Raw genomic sequence first — 21,583 nt, 5'->3', positions numbered from 1 at the left:
CAGAATTACTTAACTCATTGACTTCGTGACCATCAATACTGATGTTAAGTTTCTCGCTGTTCTCATTTCTACTACTTCTCATTACCTTCGTCTTTTTCCGATTTACTCTCAAACCATACTGTGTACTCATTAGACTGTTCATTCCGTTCAGCAGATCATTTAATTCTTCTTCACTTTCACTCAAGATAGCAATGTCATCAGCGAATCGTATCATTGATATCCTTTCACCTTGTATTTTAATTCCACTCCTGAACCTTTCTTTTATTTCCATCATTGCTTCCTCGATGTACAGATTGAAGAGTAGGGGCGAAAGGCTACAGCCTTGTCTTACACCCTTCTTAATACGAGCACTTCGTTCTTGATCGTCTACTCTTATTATTCCTTCTTGGTTGTTGTACATATTGTATATGACCCGTCTCTCCCTATAGCTTACCCCTACTTTTTACAGAATCTCGAATAGCTTGCACCATTTTATATTGTCGAACGCTCTTTCCAGGTCGACAAATCCTATGAAAGTGTCTTGATTTTTCTTTAGCCTTGCTTCTATTATTAGCTGTAACGTCAGAATTGCCTCTCTCGTCCCTTTACTTTTCCTAAAGCCAAACTGATCGTCACCTAGCGCATTCTCAGTTTTCTTTTCCATTCTTCTGTATATTATTCTTTTAAGCAGCTTCGATGCATGAGCTGTTAAGCTGATTGTGCGATAATTCTCCCACTTGTCAGCCCTTGCCGTCTTCAGAATTGTGTGGATGATGCTTTCCGAAAGTCGGATGATATGTCGCCAGACTCATATATTCTACACACCAACGTGAATAGTCGTTTTGTTGCCACTTCCCCCAATGATTTTAGAAATTCTGATGGAATGTTATCTATCCTTTCTGCCTTATTTGACCGTAAGTCGTCCAAAGCTCTTTTAAATTCCGATTCCAATACTGGATCCCCTATCTCTTCTAAATCGACTCCTGTTTCTTCTTCTATCACATCAGACAAATCTTCGCCCTCATAGAGGCTTTCAATGTATTCTTTCCACCTATCTGCTCTCTCCTCTGCATTTAACAGTGGAATTCCCGTTGCTCTCTTAATGTTACTACCGTTGCTTTTAATGTCACCAAAGGTTGTTTTGACTTTCCTGTATGCTGAGTCTGTCCTTCCGACAATCATATCTTTTTCGATGTCTTCACATTTTTCCTGCAGCCGTTTCGTCTTAGCTTCCCTGCACTTCCTGTTTATTTCATTGCACAGCGATTTGTATTTCTGTATTCCTGATTTTCCCGGAACATATTTGTACTTCCTCCTTTCATCAATCAAGTGAAGTATTTCTTCTGTTACCCATGGTTTCTTCGCAGCTAACTTCTTTGTACCTATGTTTCCCTTCCCAACTTCTGTGATAGCCCTTTTTAGAGATGTCCATTCCTCTTCAACTGTACTGCCTACTGCGCTATTCCTTATTGCTGTGTCTATAGCGTTAGAGAACTTCAAACGTATCTCGTCATTCCTTAGTACTTCCGTATCCCACTTCTTTGCATATTGATTCTTCCTGACTAATGTCTTGAACTTCAGCCTACTCTTCATCACTACTATATTGTGATCTGAGTCTATATCTGCTCCTGGGTACGCCTTACAATCCAGTATCTGATTTCGGAATCTTTGTCTGACCATGATGTAATCTAATTGAAATCTTCCCGTATCTCCCGGCCTTTTCCAAGTATACCTTCTCCTCTTGTGATTATTGAACAGGGTATTCGCTATTACTAGCTGAAACTTGTTACAGAACTCAATTAGTCTTTCTCCTCTTTCATTCCTTGTCCTAAGCCCATATTCTCCTGTAACCTTTTCTTCTACTGCTTCCCCTACAACTGCATTCCAGTCGCCCATGACTATTAGATTTTCGTCCCCCTTTACATACTGCATTACCCTTTCAATATCCTCATACACTTTCTCTATCTGTTCATCTTCAGCTTGCGACGTCGGCATGTATACCTGAACTATCGTTGTCGGTGTTGGTCTGCTGTCGATTCTGATTAGAACAACCCGGTCACTGAACTGTTCACAGTAACACACTCTCTGCCCTACCTTCCTATTCATAACGAATCCTACACCTGTTATACCATTTTCTGCTGCTGTTGATATTACCCGATACTCATCTGACCAGAAATCCTTGTCTTCCTTCCACTTCACTTCACTGACCCCTACTATACCTAGATTGAGCCTTTGCATTTTCCTTTTCATATTTTCTAGTTTCCCTACCACGTTCAAGCTTCTGACATTCCACGCCCCGACTCGTAGAACGTTATCCTATCGTTGATTATTCAATCTTTTTCTCATGGTGACCTCCCCCTTGGCAGTCCCCTCCCGGAGATCCGAATGGGGGACTATTCCGGAATCTTTTGCCAATGGAGAGATCATCATGATACTTCTTCAATTGCAGGCCACATGTCCTGTGGATACACGTTACGTGTCTTTAATGCAGCTGTTTACATTGCCTCCTGCATCCTCATGTCGTTGATCATTGCTGATTCTTCCGCCTTTAGGGGCAATTTCCCACCCCTAGGACAAGAGAGTACCCTGAACCTCTATCCGCTCCTCCGCCCTCTTTGACAAGGCCGTTGGCAGAATCAGGCTGACTTCTTATGCCGGAAGTCTTCGGCCGCCAATGCTGATTATTTATCAAAATTTAGGCAGGGACGGGGATCGAACACGGGACCGAAGACGTTTTGATTACGAATGAGAGACGCTACCCCTAGACCACGGGTTACTTCGAGCACTACTGGGTGGAAATCCCTTATGAACGTCACGTTGAAACGCTTCCCAAATATCCTTAATAATGTTCATGTCTGGGAAGTATGGTGGCCAGAGGAAGTGTTTAAACTCAAAATAGTATTCCTGAAGCCACTCTTTATTAATTCTGGATGTGTGGGGTGTCGCATTGTCCTGCTAGAATTGCTCAAGTCCGTCGGAATGCACAATGGACATGAATGGATGCAGGTGGGCAGATAGGATGCTTACGTTCGTATACTGGTCAGAGTCATATCTAGTCGTATCACTGGTCCCACATCACTCCAACTGCATTTAAGAGCCTCCAGCGGCTTGAACAGTCCCCTGCTGACATGCAGGATCCGTGGATTCATGAGGTTATCTCCATGCCCGTACACGTCCAACCGCTCGTTACAACTTAAAACGAGACTAGTTCGACCAGGCAACATTTTTCCAGTTAGCAACAGTCCAGTGTCAATGTTGACGGACCGCGGCGAGGCGTAAAGCTATGTGGCATGACGTCATCATCAAGGGTACACGAGTGGGTCTTCGGCTCTGAAAGCCCATATCAATGATATTTCTTTGAATGGGTCGCACCCTGACTCCTGTTGATGGCCCACCACTGAAATCTGCAGGAATTTGCGGAAGGTTTGCACTTCTGTCACGCTGAACGATTCTCTTCAGTAGTCGTTGGTCCTTTCTTGCTGGATGTTTTTCCGGCCGCAGTGATGTCGGAGATTTCATGTTCTACTGGATTCCTAATATGCAAGGTACTCCAGTGAAATGGTCGTACGGGATAAATCCCCACTTCATCGCTACCTCCAAGATGCTGTCTCCCATCTCTCGTGCGCCGACTATACCACCACCTCCAAACTCAATTACATCTTGATGACGTGCCATTATAGCAGCAATAATCGATCTAACAACTGTGGCAGACACTTGTTGTCTTACATAGGCGTTGCCGGCCGCAGTGCCAAATTCTTCTATTCTTCTATTTGAAATATAGCAATTTATTTGGCGCCTCAGTGTAAGAGCGGAATGTATATACACACCTGATGTAGACACACCTATGTAATGCGGAAATGATCGCTAGATGACACAAGTGGCCGACCCATCATTACAGAAAGGGCGGGCAAGAATTCTGCTGTCAGTAGCGAAGCAGAAACAGCAGAACAGGTCAGGCGAAAGCCATTGGAAGTCCTCTGAATAAAAAATCGATCACGGATATTTGAACCCCCCTAAAGCTGTCCAAGTCGATTGTTGGTGACGTACTTGTGAACTGCAAACGCGAAGCAACAACAATAAAACCAAATTCTAGCAGAACTTACGGATTAACGGACAGAGACCGTCAGGCATTGTTGAGACAAGTTGTAATAAAACGCTTGAAAACAGCGGATGGAATGACTCCCAAGTTCGGAAGCCTACCAGCAATCGAGCCATCACAGTGACTGTGTACGCAGAGTGGGCTACATTAGACCATTTGTTATCAAAGTGCACCTTGTCATGAAGTGCCATCCATGTACCGATGTTTCGTGGGCAATAACATTCCTGAACCCAATGGGACACCTTTGGGATGTATTCGTAGCGCGAATTCGCTCCACATCTCATCCTCCAACACCACTGCCTTTTCCTCATTCGGCTCTTGAGGAAGAGCGGACTGCTATTCCTCCACAGTCTTCCTTACCCTGAGACGACAAACTTCAAGGGCGAGAGATATGAACGTATACATAGGGCAGTAGAATCGCGTGCGCAAGATATAAACTTGCAGAACGTTGGTTGAGCTGTTACATTGTAATCAGATGATTCCTGTGACACTGTTTCCGACGTGATTATGACTGCACGACAGGAATAAATAGACTTCGAACGCGGAATGGTAGCTGCAGCTAGACGCTTGACGCATTCAGTACTCTGCGATCTACAGAGTTAAGACTCTGCAGAGAATACCAAATTTTAAGCATTACCTCACACCACGGATAACACTGTGGCCAACGGCCTTCACTTAATGACCGAGAGCAGTTGCGTTTGCGTTGAATATACACTCCTGGAAATTGAAATAAGAACACCGTGAATTCATTGTCCCAGGAAGGGGAAACTTTATTGACACATTCCTGGGGTCAGATACATCACATGATCACACTGACAGAACCACAGGCACATAGACACAGGCAACAGAGCATGCACAATGTCGGCACTAGTACAGTGTATATCTACCTTTCGCAGCAATGCAGGCTGCTATTCTCCCAGGGAGACGATCGTAGAGATGCTGGATGTAGTCCTGTGAAACGGCTTGCCATGCCATTTCCACCTGGCGCCTCAGTTGGACCAGCGTTCGTGCTGGACGTGCAGACCGCGTGAGACGACGCTTCATCCAGTCCCAAACATGCTCAATGGGGGACAGATCCGGAGATCTTGCTGGCCAGGGTAGTTGACTTACACCTTCTAGAGCACGTTGGGTGGCACGGGATACATGCGGACGTGCATTGTCCTGTTGGAACAGCAAGTTCCCTTGCCGGTCTAGGAATGGTAGAACGATGGGTTCGATGACAGTTTGGATGTACCGTGCACTATTCAGTGTCCCCTCGATGATCACCAGTGGTGTACGGCCAGTGTAGGAGATCGCTCCCCACACCATGATGCTGGGTGTTGGCCCTGTGTGCCTCGGTCGTATGCAGTCCTGATTGTGGCGCTCACCTGCACGGTGCCAAACACGCATACGACCATGATTGGCACGAAGGCAGAAGCGACTCTCATCGCTGAGGATGACGCGTCTCCATTCGTCCCTCCATTCACGCCTGTCGCGACACCACTGGAGGCGGGCTGCACGATGTTGGGGCGTGAGCGGAAGATGGCCTAACGGTGTGCGGGACCGTAGCCCAGCTTCATGGAGACGGTTGCGAATGGTCCTCGCCGATACCCCAGGAGCAACAGTGTCCCTAATTTGCTGGGAAGTGGCGGTGCGGTTCCCTACGGCACTGCGTAGGATCCTACGGTCTTGGCGTGCATCCGTGCGTCGCTGCGGTCCGGTCCCAGGTCAACGGGCACGTGCACCTTCCGCCGACCACTGGCGACAACATCGATGTACTGTGGAGACCTCACGCCCCACGTGTTGAGCAATTCGGCGGTACGTCCACCCGGCCTCCCGCATGCCCACTATACGCCCTCGCTCAAAGTCCGTCAACTGCACATACGGTTCACGTCCACGCTGTCGCGGCATGCTACCAGTGTTAAAGACTGCGATGGAGCTCCGTATGCCACGGCAAACTGGCTGACACTGACGGCGGCGGTGCACAAATGCTGCGCAGCTAGCGCCATTTGACGGCCAACACCGCGGTTCCTGGTGTGTCCGCTGTGCCGTGCGTGTGATCATTGCTTGTACAGCCCTCTCGCAGTGTCCGGAGCAAGTATGATGGGTCTGACACACCGGTGTCAATGTGTTCTTTTTTCCATTTCCAGGAGTGTAAGTTATCGGAGCTAACAGACAAGCAACACTGGATGAAAAAACAGTCGAAATGAATGTAGGAAGAATGGCAAATGTATCCGTCCGGACAGTGACTGGCAATTTGGCGTTAATGGGAGTTGGCAGCAGACGAGCGACGCGAGTGCCTTTGCTAACAGCAACCTATCGCCTGCAGCGCCTCCCCTGGGCTCGTTACCATATCGGTTCGACAACAGACGACTGGAAAACCGTAGCCTGGTGAGATAAGCCCCAATTTTAGCTGTTAATTGCTGATAGTAATATTCGAGTGTGGCGCAGACCTCAAGTTCCAAGTTGACAATCCCTTGGCATTGTGCAAGCTGGTATTGGCTCCATAATAGTGTGTGCTGTGTTTATGTGGAACGGACTAGGTCATCTGGTCCCACTGAACCTGTCATTGCCTGGAAATATGGTTGTATTCGGCTACTTGAAAACCATCTGCGGCTTTTCATGGAATTCATGTTCCCACACAACGATGTTATGTCACCACGCTACAAATTTCCGCAGTTGGTTTGAAGAACATTCTGGACAGTTTGAGCGAATAATTTGTCACCCACATTGCCGACAAGAGACCCATCGAACATTTGTGGGTCATAATCGAGAGGTCGCATTCTGCACAAGATACTGCACCGGCAACAATTTCGCACTTATGAACGACTATAAAGGCAGTACTGCTCAATATTTCTTTAGGGGACTTCCATCGACTTGTTGAGCCAGTCCATGCAATGTCGAGTTGCTGCAGTACATCTGGTAACATGTGGTCTGACACCATTTTCGGAGGTATCCCATGACTTTCGTCACCTCAGTGTAAGAGGTGGTGTTAGTGTATGATGGTGTTTTTTGTGGTTAGGATGTGGTTCTGTTATATACGTCGAGAAACGCTAAATGTGGATGCATTTGCATATGTTTTACAACAGTTTGTACTGTGCACAGGAACAATTTGCTGACGCTGATTTTATCAGCACAACAATGCATTCTAAAACAAAGCAGTTTCTTTGAGTCAGTATTTTGTGGACAATAACTTTTCTGAAACGGATTGACCTGAATCCAAAGAAGCACCTTTGAAATGATTTAGAACGTCGACATCTTCACGTTCTCTGGTTTCTGTTCTTCAGTAAGCATTCAGACACCTCACTGAATGTGTCACAAACACAGTTCAGTCCATCATAATGCCAAAGTGTGAACACATCTCGCACTAGTTAATATGTATCTAGACACTTCTGGTCAAATAGTGCACAGAGTGTCTCTTTTAACTTGAAAGTCTAAATTTCTCGAAAACCGAGCATCATACGAAAAAAATGTTCTATGTGAAAAGTTAATATTAGTGAAGGGGGCACCTCCTTGTTAACCGTCCTGCGTGGTAGGAGTCAACATTGTATTTTCATTCCTTAATCGGATTTCAAAATGGTTCAAATGACTCTAAGCACTATGGGACTTAACGTCTGTGGTCATCAGTCCCCTAGAACGTAGAACTACTTAAACCTGACTAACCTAAGGACATCACACACATCCATGATCGAGGCAGGATTGGAACCTGCGACCGTAGCGCTCACGCGGTTCCAGACTGAAGCGCCTACAACTGCTCGGTTACAGTGGACGGCTAATCGGATTTACACGCCAATTGTTTCCCATTCGTGGTAAATGCCACTGGATTCCATAAACATCAAGCTGTTTTTGCGATTAACTTCGATGCATTTGATTCTACATTTCATTTACGATGTAAATGTCAAATTTGTGTTCTAACAAAGAAGCAAAGAAACAATGTTTATGACGCGTTTGTAAATTTAAGTGTCTTAAGATGAGGTGAAAGTAAAACGAGTTTACTCCAAGAAAACCGGTGGTTTTTAGGCGGCATTTATTGGCGTGGCTTTTTGATCAAGGGGTGTCATTCACATCGTTGCGTTACCCCCATACACATTAACGTCACACACTCTTTATTTTTCACTTTATGCACTAGGGGCAGCACTATTGCGTCACATGACGTGGTGTCACGCGATATGTGAAGTATACGAATCACATACACTAAATGTGTTCGCAGTTGCGAATATGACCATCATCAGCTATATAAGGAAATGACGACAATGAAATTTTGGGCAGGAGCGGGACGCGAACCCAGTTTTTCTGATTTACACGAGTTGTCAACTTAACCGCTTTGATTATTCGTGCACGATTAACGGCCATACTCAAATTTCCACATTGCCTCGTCACAGCCTCTACTCGAACACTCACTATGTAGTTCCCTCACAAGTGAGCACATTTTAACTGAAAGTCACTGTCGGGCATCGCCGGATAAGTGCGATAGGGCAGTGCCTGTAGTGCTGAAAAGAACGGTGGAATGTTCCTTTGGAACATGAAAAGTTCTTCTACTAGCTTTTGAGACATTGGGTTCGATTCGACGTTTGGGCATCCACTTGTAGTTCCTGCATTGTTTCACTGGACCAACGCCCACACATCGTCGCCTGCCCGGCGTTACAAATGCTGGTCCGGGGCCTTGCACTGCATGACACCTGGGAAAAGAAGCAGAGGCTACAGCCACGGAAATGCGTACCTTACAAGCCATTCAGCTAGACGACAAGTGTGGCGCGTGGGCTTCGCAGCGCTAGGATTGACGCTAAGTGTGGCCTATGGCCTGTATAGACTATCAGGTTTACACCTGCACCAGCGCTCTGCCACGACAAAGTACATGGCGTAGCAAGGGTGTATGGAACTCTTTCCAGGAGGTTGAAGAAACGTGGCGTCAGTGTATTAAATGGGGGTCTGCTGTGTGAAACGCTCTACGCAGAACGTTCACACTATTTTTCGAAGATAACTCACACTGGCAACGGACGACTTCCGAATTTTATTTCAGAGCCCTACGTGAGTTGGTGACGCAGACTCCGTCCAACAACCGCCAGCGGGCTGTTCAACATATCAACGCACAACTGCTGCTTTTTACAGCAGTGAATATGAAAGGAGGTAAAGCACGAGCGAGGATGTTCGAAGGATTAGGCGACGAACGACCGTCATTACACTATGTAGTGAGAGAAAGGCGGCTGTGGGGGCGTACACTTATATGGGCGTCGAAATAACCGTTGGATTGCGGGCCACGTTACGGAAGATTATTCCGTCTATTTTCACTCAGCACTATCGCTGTTTCTATGCTGAGGATCAGCTGGACAGAGCTGGACACGCAGGGGTACTGCGAGTAATGCCAGCGTCCAAGCATTCCAATGAAGTGGACTGCCTTAAGGCTGAAATTAACGTTGATGATCTGGACACTGGTCTAAGGTGTGGTGCGTTTACCAAATCTCAGGACCGGACGGATTCCCTCTTTAGTTCTACCACACCTTTGCTCTTCATATGGGAACGACATGGTTACAGATGTACAATGAAGTCTTCACACCTACGTTACTGTTCCCAACCGAGTTCACAGAGGGTATTGTGATAACCGTTGTAGTCGTAGAAGATTACCGGCCTTTGATGTTATCGAACGTAGACCACAAAATCTTTGCACGTATTCTTTGTGTCCGTCTTCAAGCGGCAGTAAAGAACAAAATACGATCAAACGTGTCTAGGTGCGGAGTGCAAAATACACACGGCACTAGTGGCATACATTGATCTCACAGCATTGATAACGGCATGTAGCTTACGAGGAGCCCTGGTGGCAGTGGATTTCGATCAAGCTTTCGACCGCGTGGCCCATGTGTCTCTTCGTGCGGTCATGGAACGGATGGGATTAAACCTCATATCTGTAGAGACGATCGTGCGGTTGATTCTCGGTGCACGCTCGATAGTGTTGGTAAACGATGCTGGCTCAGAGCCTATCACAATACAGCGCTCAGCGTGGCAAGGTTTCCCCCTTCGGTCATCTTACCAGCAGTCACTGTTGCACGAACGCTACACATACACTGACGGCGTCTTGAAGGCGTCCAATTAGGGACCGCCTCTCTCCTATGCCGCGCACACGCTGGCGTCGTCGTTCATTTGGTCAGGTCAGGAGACGACATCCAGGTGGCGCTGGGATGGCTTCAGCAGTATGAGGCGGTGGCGAGTAGTAACACTAACCTACTAAAGATATGATGTATGGAAGTGGGCAGAGGGCTGCCGTCAGGGGCAGCAGTGTCCATTACCTACGTGTCCACTCTCAAGTGTCTGGGAAATAGACGACGTACAGCAGCGGACAATTATCGACTCCTACTGCGGCAGATTTGCTCATTGATACGACAACACACACTGCCGGCAACAGATATGTTCCAGAATGCACAGCATGTCAACGTCCATTTGGCACCAAAAATAGGTCATTAGGCACAAATACTGCCGTTGCCCACAACGATCGCGTCAACCTAATAGCCGCCGTTATCGCATTACAGTTAGAATTCGAACATTTAATGAGCTCTGACTTCCTTTTTTAAAATCCGCTATGATACATTGACGCTGCTCTGCCACTGAGAGAGGGGGGTATGGGACTCCTAAGAGTTAGGAGCAGGCCGCGTGCGATATTTCTTAGTGCGCTGCAACGCTTTTGGAGAGCCGAGCTCGTCACCTTTATGGGCGCTGTTATCGACTAAGTGCCCCGACCTCCCCAATCACTCTGCGCATCAGACAATGTTGGCCACATCACGGCACCGCTCGCACTCTTCAGGTCTTCTTAGTCCATTACAGTTACATTAAGTGTGTTTTGCCGGAGATCAGGCTGCCCACAACGAAAGATGTAGATCGAAGTTTGCTTCAACAGCATCTTCGCAACGTGGTCGAACAAAAGTACCGGGAAATGCACTGGCAGGCCATATGGAGAAAAGCTCTTCTTCCCTCTCTTTCTACGGAGGTAAGTACTTTGTGGTACGTAGCGATGAACGGCAAATTTGCGGTCGATGACTGCCCTCTATTCACCTGGTCGACACGCCGACTTCATCCCACTGTACAGTCGTCGAATCCGACGTTCTGTTTGTGGCACGGCAATCGAGTGTTGGCTTCTCACGACGAAAATGTTCGCCCTTTTACCTCGTACAGCCCACACGGTGATCAAAATTGACGAAGTACTCTTCCTGCACGAAACATACTTTCCCACCACCAGGACAAAAATGGTTCAAATGGCTCTGAGCACTACGGGACTTAACATCTGAGGTCATCAGTCCCCTTGAACTTAGGAGTATGTAAACCTAACTAACCTAAGGACATCTCACACATTCATGTCCGTGGCAGGAGTCGAACCTGCGATCGTAGCGCTCGCGCGGTTCCAGACTGAAGCGCCTTGAACCGCTCAGCCATCCCGGCCGGCCCCCCAGGACAAACGACGTAAACCGGATAAAGGTGGTGGCGAGGTATTATATGTGTCGCTACTTTGACTAGGACGTCATGGACTTCTGGTACATACAGCAAGTGCAAGAAATGATCTTGCGGCGACACGGGTTATATAGAGCACGTTTTGCTAATTACTTGGGTTATTTATTCACGGAACTTCCGGTTAGCTGTGGTGTTCTGGGTGCGAGAAGTGAAATGAGGTGGCAGATCAAGATTCTGGAACTAATGTTCACGCCTGATGTACTTAAGGGACTACATAACGATTCTAAGTTAGCGAGAAGCTGACCTGGATACATTCGAACTGAGCCGTTGCAGAGTCCTGTTTTTCTTTTGCTAGCGAATCCATTAAATCTATCCGTATACGTTTGGATGTGTTAAACGGTACCTTTAGTTTATTAATGTTGTGTTTTGCATCTATAACTCGCAAAAAATATATTAAAATAAAATACAAATAAAAATGAAGAATTAGTAAACATCATTTCATCCCTTGGACCACATCCCGAGGATCTTTGCCTCCACTAACCACGACCTTACATCTTAAAGCCCTTAAAAAAAGAGGGTAGCGTCTTTGATTACTAATCGAAACGTCCTCGGTCCCGGGTTCGAACCCCGCCACCGCTTACATATTGAACAAAAATCATTAGCAACGGTGACCGAAGACTTCCAAGATAAGAAGTCACGCCACATTCTGCCAACGCCCTTGTGAAGGAGGGCGGAGGAGCTCACACAGGGTCAGGACAATCTTTTGCCCTTGGGGTGGGAAACTACCCCTAAAAGCGGGCCGGCCGCTGTGGCCGAGTGGTTCTAGGCGCTTCAATACGGAACCGCGCTGCTGCTACGGTCGCATGTTCGAATCCTGCCTCGGGCATGGATGTGTGTGATGTCCTTAGGTTATTTAGGTTTCTTAGTCTAGGGGACTGATGACCTCAGGTGTTAAGTCGCATAGTGCTTAGAGCCATTTGAACCATTTTTGAACCTAAAAGCGGAAGACTCAGCAGTGATCAAAGGCATCAGGATGCAGAAGGCAATGGGGTTGTGTATCCACAGAACATGTGGCCTGTAATTGAAAAAGTATCATGATGATCTCTCCATTTCCAAGAGATTTCGGACTAGTCCCCCATTCGCATTTCCAGGAATGCTCTGCCAATGGTGAGGGGACCATGAAAAAATGATTGATTAATAAACGAAAGTACAACGTTATTTGTGAGTCGGGGCGTGAAATATCAGAAGTTAGAAAGTGGTAGGGAAAATAAGACTCAATATAGACATAGTGGTGGTCAGTGAAGTAAAATGGGAGGAAGGCTAGGATTTGTGGTCAGATGAGTATAGGGTAATATCAACAGCAGTAGAAATGGTGTAACGATAGGGGGTTCGTTGTGAGTGGGAAGGTAGGGTAGGGTAGGGTAGGGCAGAGATTGAGTTACTGTGAACAGTTCAGTGTTAGAGGTGTTCTCATCAGAATCTACAACAAGCCAACACCGACGACAGAATCTCTTGTACAGATGCCAACGTCCCAAGATGAGGCTCAAGAGATAGAGAAAGGATATGGTGATGCAGAACGGCTAATTCAGTATCTAAAGGGCGATGAACATCTAACAGGCATCGGGAACTGGAATGCTATTGTAGGGGAAGGAGCAGAAGAAATGAATACGGGAGGTTACGGACTTTGTACAATAAATGAGAGAGGAGTAAGACTAATTGAGTTCTGCAATAAATTTCAGCTGGTAATTACGAATATACCGTTAAAAAATCACAAAAGGAGGAGGAATAGGTTGCGAAAGGGCGGGAAATACGGGAATATTCCAGTAAGACTACATCATAGTTAGTTTCTGGAATCATATTTTGGATTATAAGGCGCACCCAGAATTAGATACAGACTCAGACCACAATTCAGTAAGATGAAGAATGGATTGAATTTAAGAGACTAGTCAGGAAGTACCAGCGTGCAAAGAATTGGAGTACAGCAGTATTAAGGAAGAAAGAGATACGCTTGAAATTTCTTGACGCTATACAAGGTGGTCCATTAATCGTGACCGAGCCAAATATCTCACGAAATAAGCGTCAAACGAAAGAACTACAAAGAACGAAACTTGTCTAGCTTGAAGGAGGAAACCAGATGGCGCTATGGTTGGCCCGCTAGATGGTGCTGCCATAGGTCAAACGGATATCAGATGCGTTTTTTTTTTAAATAGGAACCCCAACTTTTTCTACATATTCGTGTGGCACGTAAAGAAATATGAATGTTTTAGTTGGACCACTTTTTTCGCTTTGTGATAGATGGCGCTGTAATAGTCACAAACATATGGCTCACAATTTTAGACGGACAGTTGGTAACAGGTAGGTTTTTAAATTAAAATACAGAATGTAGGTACTTTTGAACATTTTATTTCGGTTGTTCCAATGTGATGCACGTACCTTTGTGAACTTATCATTTCTGAGAACGCATGTTGTTACAGCGTGATTTCCTGTAAATACCACATTAATGCAATAAATGCTCAAAATGATGTCCGTCAACCTCAATGCATTTGGCAATACGAGCAACGACATTCCGCTCAATAGCGAGTAGTTCGCCTTCCGTAATGTTTTCACATGCATTGACAATGCGCTGACGCATGTTGTCTGGCGGTGTCGGTAGATCACGATAGCAAATATCTTTCAACTTTCCCCACTGAAAGAAATCCGTGGACGTCAGATAAGTTGATCGAGCGGGCCATCGTATGGTGCTTCGACGACCAATCGACCTGTCATGAAATATGCTATTCAATACCGCTTCAACCGCACGCGAGCTATGTGCCGGACATCCATCATGTTGGAAGTACATCGCCACTCTCTCATGCAGTGAAAAATCTTGTAGTAACATCGGTAGAACATTACGTAGGAAATCAGCATACGTTGCACCATTTAGATTGCCATCGATAAAATGGGGGCCAATTATCCTTCCTCCCACAGCGCAGAGTAGAAGGCGGATAGGTGGACAGACTACACTGAAGGCATTAGGGGGAAGTGTTCTCTGATGACCTGGTAGAAAGAGAAACAGTAGCTGACAGAAAAGTTATAGGGAATACAGTATTACAATCAGAATTTAAAATAGCTTTGGAGGACTTCAGATCAAATCAGGCAGAATTTCTCAAATCAATATTGGAAGTGGCAACACGACTACTGACCTTGGTGCGTATAATGTATGAGAATGGCGGTATAACACAAAACATTCGAAAAAACATCAATCACGCAGTTCTAAAGATAGGAAGACCCGTGGAGCATAAGAATCATCTCGCCGTCTGTTTAACGGGACAAGAGTAAGAAATAGAAAATTGAGGTCTGTTATATGGCCATCAGTTTGGCTTTACGAAAAGTAAATGTTCTGGCGTAACCGCAAGCGCCCGAACGAAGATGAAGAATGCAAGAGAAGAGAAGGCGGTGAGATAACGTTCGCCAGCGGTGCGCTGATTAGGACCGCACCACGACAGTAGCGGCCTCTACGAGAAGGGAATGTAAGCACCGCACCTGCCAGCCTCGGCCGCTCACTATTAGGACAGTATTAGGACATTAATAGGACATTATTAGGACATTATTAGGACATTATTAGAACAGTAGTACGCCGGCACTACAATAGCAGTGACGTGTGATCCATATCAGCTGTTTTCATGAACCTTGTAAACAGCAAAGGACTCTAAATTGTTTGCATGTCGCCCATCGCTTGCGACACCTTTGTAAATTCAAAGTTACGTATTGCCAATCTGCTTTATTGAAGTAAAAGTACTAATGCTATTTGCTTGAACTGTTGTATAGCATTCCCAGAATGCAGCATCCTTTAGGCTCCCTATTCGAGAAGAGTGGGCAGGAGCCCACAGTAAAGGCACCAGAAGCTCTTGCGATTAGTAATGGAAGTGAGACTGAAGAAGAATCAAGATACGTTCATAGGATTTATTGACCTGTAAAAAGCGTCGACAGTGTGAAGTGGTGCAAGATGTTCGAAATTCTGAGAAAAGTAGGAGTAAGGTATAAGGAAAGTTGAGTAATGTACAGTGTGTACAAGAAGCATGAGGGAACAATAAAAGTGGAGGATCAAGAACGAAGTTCTCGGGATGAAAAGGTTGTAAGACAGGAATGCAATCTTCCATCACCACTGCTCAATGAATACATCAAAGAAGCAGTGACAGGAAGGTTCAAAAGTGGGATTAATTGGGAATAAAATTCAGGGTGAAATGATTTCAGTGATAAGATTCTCTGATGACATAGCTATACTCAGTGAAACTGATATAGGTCTTACAGGATCTCTTGAATGGAATGGACAGTCTAACGAATGCAGAATATGGATTAGGTGTAAATCGAAGAAAGTAATGAGAAGTAGCAGAATCGAGAATAGCCAAAAATTTAACATTAGAACTGGGAGCAGGAAGTAAATTAAGTTATGAAATACTGGTACCTCGAGGGCAAACGACATAAGAAGCAGAAGACATAAGATTGGCAATGACAAAAATGTCATTTTGGCCAATAGAATGTACAAGTACCAATCATAGACCGGCCGAGCGGTTCTAGGCGCTTCAGTCTGGAACCGCGCGACCGCTACGGTCGCAGGTTCGAATCCTGACTCGGGCATAGATGTGTGTGATGTTCTCACGTTAGTTACGTTTAAGTTGTTCAAAGTTCTAGGAAACTGATGACCTCAGATGTTACGTCCCATTGTGCTGAGAGCCATTTGAACCAATCATAGACCTTAATTTGAGAAAGCAATTTCTGAGATTATTCGTCGGGAGCATAGCATTATATGGTAGTGCAACATGGACTGTGAGAAAATCGGAACAGAAGACAATGATGCATTGGAAATTTGGTTCTACAGAAGAGTATTGAAAAGTAGGTGGTCAGATAAGGTAAGGAACGAGGAATTATTTCCGCAGAATCGGCAAGGTAAGGAACTTGTGGAAAACACTAACAAGAAGAAGGGACAGGAGGTGTCCTAGAAGTTACCTAGAGGTAACCATAAAGGGTAAAAACTGTAGTTGAACACAGATATTGGAATACATCCATCAAATAATTGAGGGCATACGTTGCAGTTACTACTGTGAGATGAAAAAAAAAGTCACAGGGAAGCTTTGCCGGTACCACTGCTTCCTGAGAATGTGACACTCGGTGAAGTTGAGTACAGTGGCGGGCAAGTAGAAGTCAGCGAAGGTGATCAGCAGGCCAACTTAACATTTCAGGGTCTATGTGTATCAAATGAGCCACACTATTTGCATTTTGAAGTAATATCGAGTCCTTTACGGAGACACTGGTATGATCAGATTAAATGAGAGACGATTGTTTACAGTTTGTAGCGCAGTTAGTGTGAAAGCAGTACGTCTCTACAATGAGAGCAAATTTTCTTATGTTCCGTACTCGTTCAGGTAATTCAAGGAACAGATATGGGAACTGCTAGTCGCACTTATTCAATGTGAGAAATACAAATGCCATATAGGTGAAGATTACAAGGTCAATTCCCTCATATCCGCATGCAGCTCGAGTACACAGATCACTGCTACGTTCTACGCAAATATCACAGCAGATACAGGAAAATTACTATAATGGAGAAAATAGCCTTCTCTGAGTAAACTATGCCTGAGACTGACAATGTGTAGTTCACATTAAATTAGGTCTCGTCTAAACTGAAAGCCATTGATAAAAATCCATGGAAAAACTTCACGTAGATTCATGTATTTGCAAGAAATCAAAGTTCAGTGAACCCAAAATAAAGGAAGGTTTACTTGTAGGACGGTATACCAGTTAATTAATGCCTGATGAAGATTTCCTTGATTTGTTGAGTGATGTTGGAAGATGACTTGGATGTACTTCTAAAAATGGCTCTAAGCACTATGGAACTTAACATCTGAGGTCATCAGTCCCCTAAACTTAGAACAACTTATACCTAACTAACCTAAGGACATCACACACATCCATGCGCGATGCAGGATTCGAACCTGCGACGGTAGCAGCAGCGGGGTTACGGACCGAAGAGCCTTGAACCGCTCGGCATGGGTGTACCTCCTAAGCAACTGCAAGATACTTTTGGGTAAACATAGGACAAAGAACTATCGCGATACTGTACAGGAACTACTGAAATCACACCACCTTATGCGATGTACCATGTCACTTATACTACACATATTCAATGATCATTTGCATTTATTTTCCGATAACGCCAGCACCGTTAGTGACGGACGCGGGGAAAGGCAGGGAAATATTTTTTGTTATAATTCTGTATTTTCCTTTGTCTCCTTTGAGTACTACCTCATTTGCCTGTTATTTGTATTTCAAGATCTATTTTTCACGAACGTGTCATTTTAGCAGACAGACAGGCTACCGTAAGCAGACACAAAAAGCAGTACTCAATGAAAAATAAACTAGTACAGATATTCTGAAATCATATCTGGATTATAAGATGGATTATCTTTGAGAAACAGCGCATATAGTACCTGGAACAAGGATAACGTCTGTTACTGTGCTGCAGTCATGGACTGTGCGGCTGGTCCCGGTGGAGGTTCGAGTCCTCCCTCGGGCATGGGTGTGTGTGTTTGTCCTTATGATAATTTAGGTTATGTAGTGTGTAAGCTTAGAGATTGATGACCTTAGCAGTTAAGTCCCCTAAGATTTCACTCACTTTTTTTTGTTACTGTGCAGTGACAGTAACATGGAACCGTCGTGTAGACTACGTAAGAAACTATCTATCAAAAAAAAAAAAAAAGGTCACAAACTCGTACTACATAGTTCTCCATTGCCGGATTGCACGCTGCCGAATGCTGTGTTGTAGCTTCTCTGGTGCAGTAACAATTGTTATATGGCGGAAGAAGGCAAACAGACGTATTGTTTTATTATTTACACTCACTTAGCTGCTACATAGAAAAGAAAATCAATAGAATGGCCTGTTGTGAGTGCCATTTCACCAATATGTTACGTGTCTTAACCAGATAGTTAAACAGTCCCTACTAAGCAAAATATCTGGGCATTAAACCTTCACAACTATATTGTGCCCCATTTTCAGGAATGCCTTACAAAATTTACAATAAAAGATATTTTGATATAAAATAAACTTCATGACTGTAGGAACAAATATTTTAAATTTTGGCTTTTCTTGCCTCTAAATCTTTTTTTTCATTTTTTGTTTGCGATCTGAGATTCATCCAGCTGCCTTCTTCTGTTAAATGAAAACTTCAGCTGCGCCAGTTGAGCTAGTTGTATGGCTATGAGAAAATATCGGTTATCTTTTAATTATCATGGGTTGCCTCAGACTTAATGGATGATAGTTTCATAACATGTTTATACCTTATCCTAATACCCAATTTGATAGTTGTCTAGACTATATTACTATGTTTTCTATTTTAGTATAGTTTATACGGTTTTCTTTAGTAAATATTTATACTTCGTAAAACCATGGCAATACCATGGAGATATTTGGAGATGCGTAGAGAAATGGAAATTGATATTGAAAACTTGGCCGAATACACTTGGCTAACAGAGGGGTGATTTGGTTCTAAGGAATTCTCTGCTGATGCTACGCTAGTAATCCGCGAGGATTTACATTACACTAAACATTAATGAAAATGTTTATACTGAACAATTCTAAGTAATTCTGCAGTTGGAACGCAGAGGGCTAACACAAGTTATACATTCAACGCATCGAAATATAAATGACATAATGTAATACAGAAGTTACAGAAACTCTTCAAGTTTTCTATTTACGTCAGTTACACAGTGAGGTGGCTCACTCATCAGGCCACTGGATTCCTAGTCGCAAAAAGAGAGCTCCAAAACTCCAATTGGGCATCGTGATTTAAGGTTTCCCGTAGTTTCGATAAATAATAAATATGAATGGCGAGACTGCTCATGTGAAAAGAACACTGATAATATCTTACGCCATATTCACTCATTGTGCTCTGTTCCTAATGATTCTGTTATAGACAGCGGTTTGATGAAGTAAATACGATTTTTATAACTAAAATTGCAGTCAGACTTTTTTAAGAGTTGGTTCAAATGGCTCTGACCACTATAGGACGTAACATCTGAGGTCATCAGTCCCCTATAACTTAGAACTACTTAAACCTAGCTAACCTAAGGACATCACACACGTCCATGCCCGAGGCAGGATTGGAACCTGCGACCGTAGCGGTCGCGCGGTTCGAGACTGAAGCGCCTAGAACCGCTCGGCCACACCGGCCGGCTTTTAAGAGTGGATATTACCAATTTCGAGCGATGGCCGTGAGACCTGAAGTTCTGATATTAAAAACGTTCAAAAACAAAGGGTTCCTCAGCGAAAAAATGGGTCAAGGAACACATTCGAGAGAAAGATGTAGTTATGACAGTGATGTAACTGAAATGGAGACCATCGAGGAATACAACTAGGCAAATTAACGGTAGATGGACTGTAGAAGTATGTAGCTGCTTTGCAAGACATAAGAAAGAACAGGTAGCATGACTCATTGGTATGTTGATAGATGAGATTAGAAGACATTAGGAGCAACTTGAGTACGTATGATTTACTGCAACAGATGTACAAAGCTGAAGAAGGGGCATTTACCTAAAAGTGGATGTCAAATGATTTACAGTGAATGTGACGTAGCCATTTATACAAAACTGTAGAGGCTTTCGTGGTCACTTGTTAACATATTGCCGGATGACTATCGTCTCGGGATCTCCGGTCAACGTCAGTTTGACGATTTTTTTTATATTTCGCAACCACAAGTGGCTGACATTGTCAAAATTCGAACCTCCATTACTCGTGGCCACTAGCAATATAAAGTGAATCTTTGACAATGCCGGCCACTTGTTCTGGTTGAAAGTCATCTAAAGATTTCGAGACAATAGCCTCCAATTAAAGCATTCTTTTTGTTTACGTGGTTACAGTTTGCAGTTGTGTCGCCTTGTGTCTGTTTTACGCGTAAGAACAAGAAAGGTAATAACAATGCTCGTGAATTGAGTAAGAGGTAATTAAGCCCGACCGGTTAGCCGAGCGGTCTGATGCACGGCTTTCCGCAGTGGGAAGGAGCGCCTGGTCCCCGGCACGAATCCACCCGGCGGACTTCTGTCGAGGTTCGGTGAGCCGGCCAGTCTGTGGATGGCGTTTAGGCGGTTTTCCATCTGCCTCGGCGAATGTGGGCCGGTTCCTCTTATTCCGCCTCAGCTACACTATGTCGGCGATTGCTGCGCAAACAAGTTCTCCACGCACGCGTTCACCACCATTACTCTACCACGCTAACGTAGGGGTTACACTCGTCTGGTGTGTGACGTTCCCTAGTGGAGGGGGGGGGGTGTCTACCGGAGCCGAACCGCACAATAACCCTGGGTTCGGTGTGGGGCGGCGGAGGGTTGAAGTGGACTACGGTTGTCGTCGTGGGGTTGTGGACCACTGCGGCTGCGACGGGGACGGAGCCTCTCCATCGTTTGTAGTTCCCCGGTTGACATACAATACTATACAACCAAGAAGTAATTAAATTTTCACTTATGTGTGTCGTCATGTCCCATCACTTGAGTTTAATCCAGGTCATGGTCTACTGCAAGTTTATGTTCTAATGCACTAATAACTCTGGATGAGACAGCGCTTGCAGACGCGAAGTCAACTTGAAGTTCCGATAAAAATTGCTGAACGACTCGAACAGGTAAACTACTTACTCACCGGTGGTAAGCTGACGGTCTTGATGCACTGATCGTTAACAGAAACAGTGCCAGTTGGACATCGGTCCGGCAAATCGACAGCAAGAGGTCTCTTTGTGACGGATTCTTCTGTCGAAGACCCGTCGTCTTCCGCGCTGGCGAACGCCGCTAGTACAGCCAGCACAATGCAGAGCCGGCGCGACCACATGCTTACTCGCACTGCTCACACAGACGAATGACGCAGACTGTCGAGGTCTTCCCGCACGCTCGTCCTCGCCTGAAAGCTACGCACTTCAAACAGGTTCGGAGAAGGAACACGTTTTCGGCATAGAATGGTTAAGGAGTAGATGATCCTTGCTACTGTGCTTTTTGCAGTAGCACGCGTATGGATAACACATCGCACCCACAGTTCCATAAAATCGATAAACAAATCGTGTTCCAGAATCAGGTGCT

The 21,583-nt window shown here is 45.0% G+C and overlaps 1 long non-coding RNA gene across 1 annotated transcript in view; it reads right to left on the bottom strand.

Moving 5' to 3' along the window:
- The window catches only part of LOC126475416 (uncharacterized), a 96,427-nt gene extending 75,058 nt beyond the window's left edge, over positions 1 to 21,369 (bottom strand). Inside the window, exon 1 of the long non-coding RNA XR_007586725.1 lies at positions 21,153 to 21,369. This is a non-coding gene — a long non-coding RNA (uncharacterized LOC126475416). The remainder of the gene's footprint in view (positions 1 to 21,152) is intronic.
- Positions 21,370 to 21,583: the final 214 nt, after the last annotated feature.

This window comes from Schistocerca serialis, chromosome 4, assembly GCF_023864345.2.
Source record: "Schistocerca serialis cubense isolate TAMUIC-IGC-003099 chromosome 4, iqSchSeri2.2, whole genome shotgun sequence".
NCBI lineage: Eukaryota > Metazoa > Arthropoda > Insecta > Orthoptera > Acrididae > Schistocerca > Schistocerca serialis.
The sequence above is the reverse complement of the archived record's forward strand: the minus strand, read 5'-3'. Positions and strand labels throughout refer to the sequence as shown.